Source organism: Xyrauchen texanus, chromosome 17 (assembly GCF_025860055.1).
Source record: "Xyrauchen texanus isolate HMW12.3.18 chromosome 17, RBS_HiC_50CHRs, whole genome shotgun sequence".
In the NCBI taxonomy this organism is placed as follows: Eukaryota; Metazoa; Chordata; class Actinopteri; order Cypriniformes; family Catostomidae; genus Xyrauchen; species Xyrauchen texanus.
This window is the reverse complement of record NC_068292.1, coordinates 6,295,911-6,310,764: the sequence shown is the minus strand read 5'-3', so window position 1 is coordinate 6,310,764 and position 14,854 is coordinate 6,295,911. Positions and strand designations below refer to the sequence as shown.

General features: G+C 44.1%; 1 pseudogene; it reads left to right on the top strand.

Moving 5' to 3' along the window:
• Nucleotides 1-14,854, top strand: part of LOC127658283 (activating signal cointegrator 1 complex subunit 3-like) — a 54,464-nt pseudogene that overhangs the window by 23,834 nt on the left and 15,776 nt on the right.

Below are 14,854 nucleotides of genomic sequence, written 5' to 3'. Positions count from 1 at the left end.
TTAATGGTTTTGTCCCAGAATATCAGCACAGTGTTTGTCTTGGTGTCACTCGACAACTGACAACTCTGTGGCTTGACTCCAACAATCACAACGAAGAGTGGTACATAGGCACGAAAGCTGACATAATTGACCAAAAAACTGCTGGCTATAAAACCTCCAGTAGAGATAACAAGAACGCCCAGGTCAATACAAGACAGGAAATACTGGAAAGCCTCAGAATGGAGGTCATTTCTTCTTTTCTATTCTTTGCTAATTCTAAATGGTGTTCTAAAGAAGAAGTATTGGAACCACCTGTTTCTTTTAGTTTTTGCTTTGCATGTACTTCTTCAACAGCAGTTCAAACGCTGTGAAGTCAGTGTAGCGGAAATAGCACTGAAGAAGTTTGTGATTCAGTTTGAGGTGCTGTATGGTATTAAGAATGTGTCATTCAATGTACACCTGTTGACACACCTTGCAGACAGTGTTAAGAACTGGGGTCCTTTGAGGGCAACATCAACGTTTTCATTTGAATCTTTCAATGGTACTTTATTAAAGTACTTCAATGGGACTACTCATGTCCCTGTGCAAATTGTGAAGACATTCCTTAAGTGGAAGAGTCTGCGAAAAAGGGTGGAAAAATGTTTAGTCAACACAGACAATACAGTAAAAGACCTCTTCTCCCAACTTCAAAATAGTAATTCTATGAGTAGTAAAGCCAAAAATCTGACTGGAAATGTCACTGTGTTTGGTCACTCATTCTGACACTGTAAGTGCATCACACGTCTTTGCCATCGAAGAATTGAATGGTGGTATAGTGTGTAACTGTACATCCTACACTTGTTTCCTAATCGGTGAGACACTGTATCATGCAGAAGATAACACCAGATTAAAGAAAAGAAATAATTCTATTGCAGAATTAAAAGATGGCACATTGTGTAAAGTCTTGAGCTTAGTTTCTTATGAAACTGTCACCAGTGCTTCAGACATTGATGTTGGAAAAAAATGCTGTGTAGTCGTGCAGAATCTTGAAAAGTCAAGAAGAGCATTGTGTAGGGATATTCAATTGAATATCTCTTCTAAGTTTGTGTATGAGGTGTCTGAAAGTAGTTATGTGTATGCTGTGAACACTGACTCATTTAAAAGAAAATGTGTAATGGTAAAATTACAGGACAGCACATTTGTCATACCTCTCCCAAATAATGTAGAAAGGGACTGAAGGGTCTGTACAGTATAGATGAATTGGGTGAGAATACCATAGAAACTAGATTTACACCATCAGAAACATGATTTTCTTGAAAATGAAGAGTTGACGTTAAGCTTGAAGATAAATGGTTTCTTTGACTGAATAGAAATGTTATAACAATCCTTTGTAAAACTGTGCTGTATATACTCAATGTAACCAATAAATGAATAAGTGTGGAGTGGTGGTGGTGTAGTGGTCTAAGCACTCTAAGGTCATAACTGGTAATCTGGTAATCAGAAGTACACTGGTTCGAACCCCACAGCCACCACCATTGTGTCCTTGAGCAAGGCACTTAACTCCAGGTTGCTCCGGGGGGATTGTCCCTGTAATAAGGGCTCTGTAAGTCGCTTTGGATAAAAGCGTCTGCCAAATGCATAAATGTAAATGTAAATGTGTGTATTATAGCACATGTAAGTACTTGTTATGTTAATCTTGTCTTGTTTCACTGTTGCCCTTTTGTTTGTCATTTTTGTCACTTTTGTTATTCCTTAGTTTTCACTTTTGTCACCCTTGTACCTCCATAATCTTCCTGTCAGCCCTGGTGTTCACTGTTCATTGTTTTCACCTGCCCTCGTTTAGTTTCCCTTTGGTTTCTGTTTATCACCTTATCATCTTGTTTGAGTTCTGTTTGTTCATTGGTCCCTTTTTCCTATGTTCATGTATTTTAACCCTGGTTTTTGGTTCAGTTTGTTTGTTTTATTTTTTTTTTGAAAGGGGACAGTGTACATTAATCAACATTGAAACAATGTAAATGTAAATGTACCCGAGTTAGCTCAGAAGTGCTAATTTTCATCGGTAGTCCCCCAGCCAGATGTAAAAAAGGCAACCTTAAAAATAACCACAGGTATAAAATCACAAAAATACAATTACATACAACACATTATGGTTAAAAAATACAATTCATATTAAAATAAATAAATACACAATGTTTAAGTGTACACAGAAAGCATTAGTGACTACAAGATTGGCTCTCAACCAGCCATTTGTTTGCATTCTTTTTGAATGAAAAGAATGACAAGGACTCTCTGATGTTTTCAGGCACTGTGTTCCATTGCTGCGCTGCTCTTACGGAGAAAACAGACTGACCAAAAGCTGTTTTTCTCCGGGGGATAATGCAGTCTTCCCTCACTGCCCCTCTGGTTACCCTAATCTCACTAGATCTAAGATGTATAATGTCACATAGTGGAGGAGGTGCTATACCATGTTTGATTTTGTAAATTAAACAGATGTTTTTGTATTTAATTAGATTATCCCAAGTAAGTAACTGATATTTCCTCAGAATACTACAGTGGTGATAGTGGTATGGTTTTTTATCCAGTATTTTTAATGATTGTTTGTATAATGTTTTTAATGGTTTTATTGTTGTAGAGTGAGTATTGGACCAGCTTATTAAACAATATGTTATATGGGATATAATCAGAGAAAAGAAATATAATTTAGCAGCTTCTGTTGAAAGAAAGTCTCTAATGAATCTGAAGTTCAATAGACTGAACTTAATCCTATTACTAACTTTTTTTATGTGAGTTTTGAAATTTAGGTTAGAGTCTATATATAGTCCTAAATATTTATATTCTGTGACGACCTGTAATCTTTCTCCAGATATTACAATTTCAGGTTTTATATTTATATTATTTTTTGAAAAGAACATAGCTACTGTTTTGGATATATTCAATTGCAGACAAAATTGCTCTAACCAGGTTGAGATCAGTGACATGGCCTCTGTAAGTTTTGAGACAACTTCCTCTGTGGATTTTCCATAGGCCAAAACAGCAGTGTCGTCTGCATACATCAAAGTGTCACAGTTTTTACACAAAGATGGTAAATCATTAATGTATAAACTGAAAAGAATTGGACCTATAATTGAACCCTGTGGAACACCAGTTGATAATGGTAAAGGGGTAGAACTATATTGGTTAATTCCTACACTTTGTGAACGAGATAAAAGGTATGAATTAATGAGGTCAATGAATTTTGGGGAAAAATTAAATGCATGAAGTTTATGCAGTAAAACTGAATGGTTAACTGTATCAAATGCTTTACTGAAGATCTAAAAAGATTGCTCCCACTACCCCTCCATTGTCCATATTTGATTTAACCTTTTCTAGAAAATAACATATTGCTGTCTCTGTGGAATGATTAGCCCTAAAACCAAACTGCATTGAGTGCAAAGGAAAAGAACTGCAATTAAGATGATTGGTGATTTGTTTAGCAACCAGTTTTTCAAAGACTTTGGATACTGTTGGCAAAATACTAATAGGTCGGTAATTAGATGAAAGAAGGGAATTACCACCTTTAAATATAGGAATGACATTAGCAAGTTTCCATGACTCAGGAAATTTCCCTTGATCTAGTGACACATTAATGATGTGCGTTAGTGGTCCCAAAATTGACTGACCTATTTGTTTGAGCATGAGTGTATCCATCCCATACACGTCTTTTGCTCTTGAAGACTTAAGCTGTGTAATTACCTTTTCCACATCAGATATGGATACAAATTTTGGATGTAGTGGGGGCTCAATTAACAAATCTGAACTAATAACAGGTAAGTTGTTATATTTCATAGGGAAACTTTTGGCTATGGTATCAACAGAATCAACAAAATACTCGTTTAGTGTCTGTGCCACAGCAGATGGATCCTGCATAAGCATCCCATTGTTCTTTAGTTGTATTGCGTTATTACTAGAAGTTTTACCTGTTAGTCTATTGATCTGTTCCCAAATTGCTTTTGAGTTACCATGACAGTTTTTAATAATTGTAATAAAAAAGTCTGCCTTTGCTTTTCGTAATTGTATTAGCACTTTATTCCGTAACAAAGCAAATTTTTGTCTGTCACAAGATAGTTTTGACTTTATGGCTTTTTTAAGGGCATTGTCTCTGTCTTTCATTAATTGTTTGATATCATCACTGAGCCAGGGAAAAGAATGCTTTCTGTTTTTGTGTTTAATTGTCACAGCAAATTCTTTAATTTTTGTTTGTAAGCATTCAGTGAATTTCTGACTAATTATTTCCAATTCATTGTTCATTAATAAAGTGTCCCAGTTCATATTTCTTATTGCTGTGTGAAATTGTTCTTGGTTGCTCCTTGGAATGCCGATGAACTCCTTTTTTCCGGAATAAGCTGCAAATCGCTTTCTGGTTCATTTTCTTGTTATGAGCACCATGTTATGATCTGAAAGACCAGTTAACATATTGAACGATTTTGTGATCCGTTCCGGATAATTGGTGAAGATTAAGTCAATTAGGGTGCTACAATTGTTTGTGATCCGTGTTGGTCCTTTAACCATCTGGACTAGATTAAATCCATCCATAATTTGCTGCAGTTTTTTTCTTGTACTGTTATCGTCCCAGTGTAGATTAAAATCACCCATCATTATAACCTCCTTTTTAAAATCACACTGCTTTAACATTTCCTTAAACTTATCATAAAAGTCTATTTTAGCAGATGGTGGTCGATATAAGACTAATAATGCGATAGACATCTGAGGTGCAAGAAATAAATTTAACCCAACGCATTCTAGATCAATTGGTGTTTTCCACTGGATTTCACTGCACTGTATGTTATCTCTCACATAGATCATAACCCCTCCCCCTTTGGCATCAGCTCTATCTCTCCTGTAGGAGACATACCCCGGAATTAATAGCGCAGCAGTAGGGGAAGTTTTGTGCAGCCAAGTTTCGGATAAGCAAAAATAATCCAGATTTGATTCAGTCATCATGTGGATAATTTGATCGCATTTGATTTTAAACTTCGGATATTTAGATGTCCGCCAAAGAGACCTTTTGGTTTGACTTTTTGATCCCTGATTATGCGTGCATTGTTTACAGTGTGAACAACCTTCCACTTCCGGTTCATGCGTATTGCTTTATTTACTGTAAAGCGTCTGTCGATGTTAGCGGTGCTCGCCATGCCGGCTCCGTGAAGACCACCACCGCTGGGCCCCCCCGCCACATCGCCCACATGCGCGGGATCCGCTCCCGTTGCTGCAGGATGTCCACTCGGCGAACCAGGGCGAAACCTTGAACCGTCCAGACCCAGGCGCCACACAGAAGCACCACCAAGCCCAGAGCTGAAAACGGCAGCCGCAGATGCACTCTCCACGGACGCGAACCGCCGCCTCCCCGGCGAACCACGCCGAAGAGCCAGTCCACCATCCGCGCAGGAGCCAAACCCACCGGTCCATCCCAGCTCGACGCAGGGACTCACCCGAGCCAACGCCAGATCCCTGCAGACACCGCCCTGGCGCACCGCCGCCAAAGATGCACCGGAGCCACAGGTAGGCGCATCGGGAAGGTTTACTCTGTTTGTTATTTGGCCAGTTGGACCAGGACACTGATGGATGTCACCCGACAAAAGTAGGCAAAGACATATTATCATGGCATTGTTTGTTGATTTCTTACAGGGTGTTTCTTTGCGTTTTCTTCTTTGATGGTAGCGATTTGAAACTGCAAGTGTGACAGCCAAGGTGTACTCTCCGTACCCAAATACGCCATTGATCTTATTTGTTTTCTCGTGCCAATATGCCTCCTTGTCAAACCAGTTGTTTAAGATGTTGTTACAGATTGTGTCCTTAGTATAAAATTTTTCTACCGGCAGTGTGGACTTTACAAAGAATGTGTAAAGTAGCAGAGCTACCAGCACACCTGTGTTGCCTACCGCCATTTTCTCCCTTTTCTCTGGTGGGAGTTTTCTCTGTCAGTCCTTGTCTATCGTTGAGTGTTGTTAGCTGGTATGTTTTCCCTTCCTGTGTGTTCAGCTTTATGTTTATTTCCCCATTGAGGGTTTTTCCTTTGTGTTTATTTGTTTATTTTGATCATTCAATAAAGTTAACTGCATTTGGATCCGCACCTCCTCGTCTGCCTCGCTGCTTACTCGTTACAGAACGATAGACCAAAATATGGATCCAGCGGTTATCCGGGCATGCTGCCGCCTCCTGGACCTGAAGCAAGGAAGCCGCCCGGTGGAGGAACACATTAGGGACTTCCTGTTCCTAGCGAGCGCCACCGACTATCCTGACTCCTCCCTGGTGGTGTTCTTCCAGGCTAGCCTGACCGGTTCGCTCCAGGAGCGGTTGCCGCCGGCGACGCGTGGCTGGACGCTCTGTGAATTCATGGAGGAGACACTTCTGGCATGCGGCTCACTGCTTACTGTGGAGGTGGTTGAGGATCCTGCCTCTCCTCCCACGGCGGTGGCCCTCCAGTCGTCCTTGGCTCATCCTCTTCCACCTGCCCCACCGGTCAGCGTGCTCGCCCCCACGCCTGTCACGGTGAGCGAACCTGTGCCCACGTCAGCCACGATCTGCGAGCCAGAGCCCACACCTGCCTTGGTCAGTGAGCCTGCACGGCCCACTTCGTCTGCCCGGAGGAGGAACAGAAGACGGGCTTCCGCCTTCCGGCCAACGTCAGCCACAGTCAGCGAGCCTGTGCCCACGTCAGCCACGGTCAGCGAGCCAGCACCTACGCATATCACGGTGAGCGAGCCAACGCCTATGCACGTCACTGTGAGCGAGCCTGTCGCCCCTGAAGTCCCTGAGCCAGCGCCTGTAGCCTCGACCGTCCCTGAGCCAGCGCCTGTAGCCTCGACCGTCCCTGAGCCAGCGCCTGTAGCCTCGACCGTCCCTGAGCCAGCGCCTGTAGCCTCGACCGTCCAAGAGCCAGCGCCTGAAGCCTCGACCGTCCAAGAGCCAGCGCCTGAAGCCTCGACCGTCCAAGAGCCAGTGCCAGTAGCCATGACCGTCCAAGAGCCAGTGTTCTTTGACTGAATAGAAATGTTATAACAATCCTTTGTAAAACTGTGCTGTATATACTCAATGTAACCAATAAATGAATAAGTGTGTATTATAGCACATGTAAGTACTTGTTATGTTTACCTTGTCTTGTTTCACTGTTGCCATTTTGTTTGTCATTTTTGTCACTTTTGTTATTCCTTAGTTTTCACTTTTGTCACCCTTGTACCTCCATAGTCTTCCTGTCAGCCCTCGTTTTCACTGTTCGTTGTTTTCACCTGCCCTCGTTTAGTTTCCCTTTTGGTTTCTGTTTATCATCTTGTTTGAGTTCTGTTTGTTCATTGGTCCCTTTTTCCTATGTTCATGTATTTTAACCCTGGTTTTTGGTTCAGTCCTTGTCTATCGTTGAGTGTTGTTAGCTGGTATGTTTTCCCTTCCCGTGTGTTCAGCTTTATGTTTATTTCCCCATTGAGGGTTTTTCCTTTGTGTTTATTTGTTTATTTTGATCATTCAATAAAGTTAACTGCATTTGGATCCGCACCTCCTCGTCTGCCTCGCTGCTTACTCGTTACAGTACTGAGATCATTAAAATAATCTACACATCAATCAGCTATGCTGTGTGCTTTATGATTTAGAAATTATTTTGTTTACAGATATATAGCACATTACTATTACTACTTATACTGTAGCATACTCCACTCTCATAAATTAAACTCCATGTAAAAAACACTGTACTGACACTCTTGTAGATGATTTTGTATGGCAGGAGCTAGAGATGATATTCTCAACAATAATTCAAATTAAGCACATTCAAAGTTTAACACCTTAACTTATTTATTATATCAAAGTGTCTCAATACAATACAATTTTAACCAACCTGTACTAGAGTATTCTGTAAGCAAGTATATTTAAGTTACACTATGTAACACAATTTTTGTTTCTGGGTAGTGTTGTTTCCTAATTGCTTATGCCTCAAAACTATGGAAAATGGCTATTATTCCCCACAAACTTTGGTTTTTACTTTCACTTTCTATAGGCAATAGTGAATACTTATTCAAAGTAAAAACATTTAAATTTATTGAATGTAATTCTAGTCCACAGACTCACAGAGGTTGTCATTATAATCACTTTTTTTATATGTGTATTAAATTAGTATATTAATCAATATGTCAATATATGTGTACTTAGTGAAGTACTACAAAAACATAATGATTTAAAATAGTTTATAACCAAAGTAGACATTATTATGAAGTGTATTTTTGCACATAAGTCTGTTTAGAAATATTGTAATGGAAGTTTACTTTAAGTAGAACTTAAGTACACGTTTTTGAAGTGCATTTCTAATAAGTGCACTTAAGTAAGTTTAAAAACATTGTCATGAAAGTGTATTTCTTTAAGTAAAATTTAATTATACATTATTAAGTTAATTTTCAAAAAGTAAACTTAAGTATATTTAAAAATATTGTCATGAAAGTGTACTTTCTTTAAGTGAAACTTAAGTAACCATTTAATGAAGTACATTTCTAATAAGTGCACTTAAGTATGTTTAAAAATATTGTCATGAAAGTGTACTTTCTTGAAGTAAAACTAAATTCAACATTATTATAAAATTATGTTTTTAAAAGAACAATTAATTGTGTTACGAAATATTGTCATTAAAGTGTATTGTTGTCACGTTCCTCTGTTGTCTGCCCTGTGTCATCGTCACTGCCATTTTGCTAAAGAACTACACTTCCCAGTATCCACCTGTCATCATCACTGCCATTTTGTTAAAGAACTACACTTCCCAGTATCCACCTGTCATCATCACTGCCATTTTGTTCATTGTTCTCACCTGTGTCCTATTTAGTCATCACTCCCTGTGTATTTAAGCCCTGTTTCTTGTTTTCTCCTTTTCCGTCGTTGAATGTTGTTAGCCCGGTGTGTGTTCCCTGCCTGTGTTTTCGGTGTTGTGTTTATTTCCCCATTGTGGGTTTTCCTTTGTGTTTTTTGTGTTCTAATAAAGTTTAAAGCTGCACTTAGATCCGCTCTCCTCGTCTGCCTTCGCTGTCTGCATTCGTAACAGAACGACAGACCCACAATGGATCCAGCGGTTCAGCAAGCCAACTATCGCCTGCTCTGCCTGCGGCAAGAGGACAGACCGGTGGAGGATCATGTCGGTGACTTCCTCGAGCTGGCGAGTGTCTCTGACTTCCCTGACTCCTCCCTGGTCATGTTTTTTCGGGCGAACCTGAACAGTGCGATCAAGCAGCGGTTGCCACCGGCAACGCGCGGCTGGACGCTCCGCGCGTTCGTGGAGGAGACTCTACTGGCCTGCGGTTCCTCGTTCACTGTGGACATCGTCGAGGAGAACCCCGTAGCTCCTCCCACAGTGGTAACCCTCCATTCGCCTGTGGTTCGTCCCTTCACGTCTGCAAGCGAGCCAACCTTCATGCCTGCCGTGGTCAAGGAGCCAATGCTGCCAGCTTCGTCCGCCCGGAGGAGGAGGAGGAGGAGGAGGAGGAGGAGGAGGAGAAGAAAGGCTTCCGCTCCCCAGTTCACGCCTGCCACGGCCAGCGAGCCAGAGGCCGCGCCTGCCACGGCCAGCGAGCCAGAGGCCGCGCCTGCCACGGCCAGCGAGCCAGAGGCCGCGCCTGCCACGGCCAGCGAGCCAGAGGCCGCGCCTGCCACGGCCAGCGAGCCAGCGCCTGTGGCTCCGACGTCAGCGAGCCAGCGCCTGTGGCCTCGACCGTCCCTGTGCCAGCGCCTGTGGCCTCGACCGTCCCTGAGCCAGAGCTCCGCCTTCCGAGCTTCCTGAGCTTTCCAGAGCTCCGCCTTCCGAGCTTCCTGAGCTTTCCAGAGCTCCGCCTCCCGAGCTTTCCAGAGCTCCGCCTCCCGAGCTTTCCAGAGCTCCGCCTCCCGAGCTTTCCAGAGCTCCGCCTTCCGAGCTTCCCGAGCTTTCCAGAGCTCCGCCCTCCGAACCTTCCAGAGCTCCGCCCTCCGAGCCTTCCAGAGCTCCGCCCTCCGAGCTTTCCAGGGCTCTGCCTCCCGAGCTTCCCGAGCCTTCCAGAGCTCCGCCCTCCGAGCCTTCCAGAGCTCCGCCCTCCGAGCCTTCCAGAGCTCCGCCCTCCGAGCCTTCCAGAGCTCCGCCTTCCGAGCTTTCCAGAGCTCCGCCTTCCGAGTTTCCCAGAACTCCACCTCCCCAGCCTCCTACGGCTCTGCTCCCAGAGACTCCTGAGCCTCCTACGGCTCCGCCTCCTGAGCCTCCTACGGCTCCGCTCCCAGAGACTCCAGAGCTTTCTAGGGCTCCGCCTCCTGAGCCTCCTACGGCTCCGCCTCCTGAGCCTCCTACGGCTCCACCTCCTGAGCCTCCTACGGCTCCGCCTCCTGAGCCTCCTACGGCTCCGCTCCCAGAGACTCCAGAGCTTTCTAGGGCTCCGCCTCCTGAGCCTCCTACGGCTCCGCCTCCCGAGCCTCCTACGGCTCTACTCCCAGAGACTCCAGAGCTTTCTAGGGCTCCACCTCTCGAGCCTCCTACAGCTCTGCTCCCAGAGACTCCAGAGCTTTCTAGGGCTCCACCTCTCGAGCATCCTACGGCTCCGCCTCCCGAGTCTCCCTCGACCCCGCCTCCCGAGCCTCCTATGGCTCTGCTCCCAGAGCCTCCCGAGCCTCCTACGGCACCGCCTCCAGAGCCTCCTACGGCTCAATCTCCCGAGCCTCCTACGGCTCTGCTCCCAGAGACTCCAGAGCTTTCTAGGGCTCCACCTCTCGAGCCTCCTACGGCTCCGCCTCCTGAGCCTCCTTCGGCCCCGCCTCCCGAGCCTCCTATGGCTCTGCTCCCGGAGCCTCCCGAGCCTCCTACGGCTCCACCTCCCGAGCCTCCTACTGCTCCACCTCCCAGGCTCTCTAGGACTCCGCTCCTCAAGTCTCTCGAGCCTCCCAGGGCTCCGCCTCTAGAGCCTCCTATGGCGCCACCTCCATCGGCCCCGCCGCCAGAGCCTTCCAGGTCTCCGCCTCTAGGGCCTCCTCCCAGGGCCCCTGACCCTGTTCCTGACCTGTGGCCTCCTCCCAGGCCTCCTGACCCGGCCCCTGTCCTGTGGCCTCCTCCCAGGGCCCCTGACCCTGTTCCTGACCTGTGGCCTCCTTCCAGGCCTCCTGACCCGGCCCCTGTCCTGTGGCCTCCTCCCGGGCCCCCTGACCCAGTCCCTGTCTTGTGGCCTCCTCCCGGGCCCCCTGACCCAGTCCCTGTCTTGTGGCCTCCTCCCCGGCCTCCTGACCCTGTTCCCATCCTGTGGCCTCCTCCCAGGCCCCCAAACCTATCCTTGCCCTGTGGCCAGCTCCCAGACCACCTGAACCTGTCCTTGCCCTGTGGCCAGCTCCCAGACCACCTGAACCTGTCCTTGCCCTGTGGCCAGCTCCCAGACCACCTGAACCTGTCCTTGCCCTTTGTGCCCCCTTGGACTTCCTGCCTGCCCCTTGTGCCCCCCCTTGGACTTCCTGTCTGCCCCCTTGTGCTCCCTTGATCTGTCGGTTTGCCCCTTGTGCTCCCTTGGTCTGTCTGGTTGCCCCCCTCCTTGGATGATTTTTTTGTTTTTTGGAGTATTCCCTTTTTTCTTTTTTCTGAGGAGCGTCTGGAAGCCGCTCCTTTGAGGGGGGGCTATGTCACATTCCTCTGTTGTCTGCCCTGTGTCATCATCACTGCCATTTTGTTAAAGAACTACACTTCCCAGTATACACCTGTCATCATCACTGCCATTTTGTTCATTGTTCTCACCTGTGTCCTATTTAGTCATCACTCCCTGTGTATTTAAGCCCTGTTTCTTGTTTTCTCCTTTTCTGTCGTTGAATGTTGTTAGCCCGGTGTGTGTTCCCTGCCTGTGTTTTCGGTGTTGTGTTTATTTCCCCATTGTGGGTTTTCCTTTGTGTTTTTTGTGTTCTAATAAAGTTTAAAGCTGCACTTAGATCCGCTCTCCTCGTCTGCCTTCGCTGTCTGCATTCGTAACAATTGTAATTAAGTATAATTAAGTGGCCTTTAATTTTAATTATATTATATGTAAGTACACTTTTTAAAAATTATACTTTTAATATTTTAAGTACATAAAAAGTTCACTTTCAATACAATTAAGCACACTTCTTTTTCACAAGGGGTAGTCTTCTCCATACCCATCTTTGAGCCCATGCCCTCTCAGTGTTACATCAGAGCTACCTCTGACCACTGGCTGGGCTTTGAGGCTGTGTGTATCATCAACTTCCAACATCTCATTCTGCCCGAGAGACACCCACCACACACAGGTGACGCTGCTACACACACACACACACACACACACACACACACAGACACACAAAAAATTGCCAGCTGACTTTCAAATGTCAACAACCCTCCTTGTAGATCATTTTTTTTTTTATCAAAATGCAATAACTTTAAAAACAATAAAAAGAGTTTTATGGCTTTATGTTCATGTCTGTTAGCTTTGCAATTATCTTTATGCTATTGTACTCCTAAATAGAGCTTGTGTGTACAGAACATCACTTAATTTTAACCACCAAGGAGCCATGTATCTGTAAACAGTTACAGATCTACTCTGGCTTGTTTTGGTCATTTTCATTTGTTTGGTTCTAGAGATGTTGGATCTTCAGCAATTGCCCGTGAACACACTGGCAACAGAGAGCATGAGAGTCTGTACACGTTTACACACTACAATCACATTCAGATGCAGATCTTCCACATGCTCTACCACACTGACACCAACGTCTTGCTGGGAGCACACACCAGCTCCGGCAAAACTATTGCTAAAGAGATGGCCATCTTCAGGTTCTTCAACAAGTACCCAACATCAAAGGTCTGAACCTCTACCAACTGCAAGTGTTTAGTTTTGTTAATTATGGCTAAGTGTTGAGCCGACTCGTCAAACGGTGTGTGTTTGTGTGTAGGTGGTGTACACTTTTCCTCTTAAAGCTCTGGTCAGAGAGATGATTGAAGACTGGAAGATCAGAATAGAAGAAAAGCTTGGGAGGAAGTGAGTGTATTTATAGATTCCTCTTGCAAATATTTATCTATTATGATACCCTGACCTTTATTTGCTCATTGCCATACTCTCTCTATCTCTCTCTCTGGGGTGGTTAAGTTAACCGAAGTCATGTCTCCTGACATGCAGGCGACCACGCAGGCCGATCTGATCATCACTACACCAGAGAAATGGGATGAAGTCAGCCACAGCTGGCAGAACCGCAGCTACTTGTTGAAAGTGGCTATTCTCATCGTAGATGAGATCCATCTTCTGGGTAAATTAGTGAACATAAACACATGCTAAAGCATCTGCAAAACACTATATTTAAGTCAAGGACCTAATGCTTCTGTCTTTCTTAAAGTCCTGAACTCTATATGGAAAAACATCATGAATTAATAGCATGAAATTAGAGATGGACCGATATATCAACCAGGCTGACTGATCATCCCGTTTTGGCCTATTTTGCTGATAATCATACCGATTAACAAGTACTAATTCATCATAGTATCAACTCTACAGTCTACGGACATTCTTGTCAGTGTATAATAAACCTTTTAGGGGGAATGTACAAAGAAAAAATTGCACCCGCTGATAGTGTCATTTATTTGAAAACCCTGTTTGCATTGTTTTAGAACCTGAATCGCTAAAGATTCGTCAAATCAGGTAACAGCACAAACACTCCCCCAAACGTTGTGCTGATTGTAATTTGCACACTAGAATACCTCATCCTGTAGGATGCTTTTGAGTGCTTGGTTGTGGAGGATGCAGCAGACTACTGCATCTACTGCAGCAGACTTTACAGCTTAAGTCCAACAATGTGATGCTCTACACTGTGCATCTGGAAAAATGCCTGGTCATAACACTCTTCTCAATCATTTGATCATCATTGGATTAATTAATGCTGTCGTGATCAATAGAAAATGTACAAAGATTTTTATAAAACTACTTTCTATGGGCGGTACAACATCATATGCTTCAAGAAAAAGTGTGACATTAGGCACTTTTCCACTATCAGGTCGAACAGTTCTTGTTGCAGAATTGTGTAATTCCGTACCGTGTCTGAGCATGTGCCCAATCGTGAGTCGACACTTCAATACAGGTGTTCCACCAGTATGGCTCTCTGTCCTGAGAACAGTTTGAAATAGTTCCATACTAAACCATGCTCAAGTGGAAATGCTGCTGATTCAGTTGCTCACCATTCTTAAAACCGTTTGGGCTAATGGTGGAAAAGCGCTTAATGACTTGATTTCATGGTGCACTGCCAAGGCAGATTACACCTGGTTAAACTGGATTGTGGGTGTTTAGTGAATAAGACACATGTTTTTGCACTGAAATACTGTGCACAAGAGTGTTTATGAACACAATGATTTTCTCAGGTAGACATATCCTATTACTCGCTATTCAGGACTGTGTTTTTTGGATAGAAGGGCTGATCCTGGTCCTAAATAAGTTTAATGAATTTTTCCAAATCCTTCTTAAATGTTCATGTTCATGCAGCTTAAATCTAGGGGACCAATACCAACTAATTAATCAGCACAAACTGAAATACCAGTAAACACACTTCTTTATTTAAAAATGTTGAATAATTTTTTTATTAAAAAAAAGGAATGTACCTCTTAACTCCAAGTATGTCCATATGTGGTGCTTGACATGCAAATTAGTGAATCTGACTATGGTCAGGGTTTGGCTTATGAATATGTGTTAGGAAATGTGAATGGATACCCCATGAAGGTTATGAATCAATGTGAGCATGACCAAGTTAATATCCATCAGCTTTTCAAGAGTAGGAGCAATAATTTTGCCACCTGTGCACTAAATTTGGTAAAAAATTACCAATATCGTTGAAACAAACTGCATTGTAACATTTTGTTTCCAACCACTGTGCCGCGGCACACTAGTGCCGACAGGTGTGCTTTGGAAAA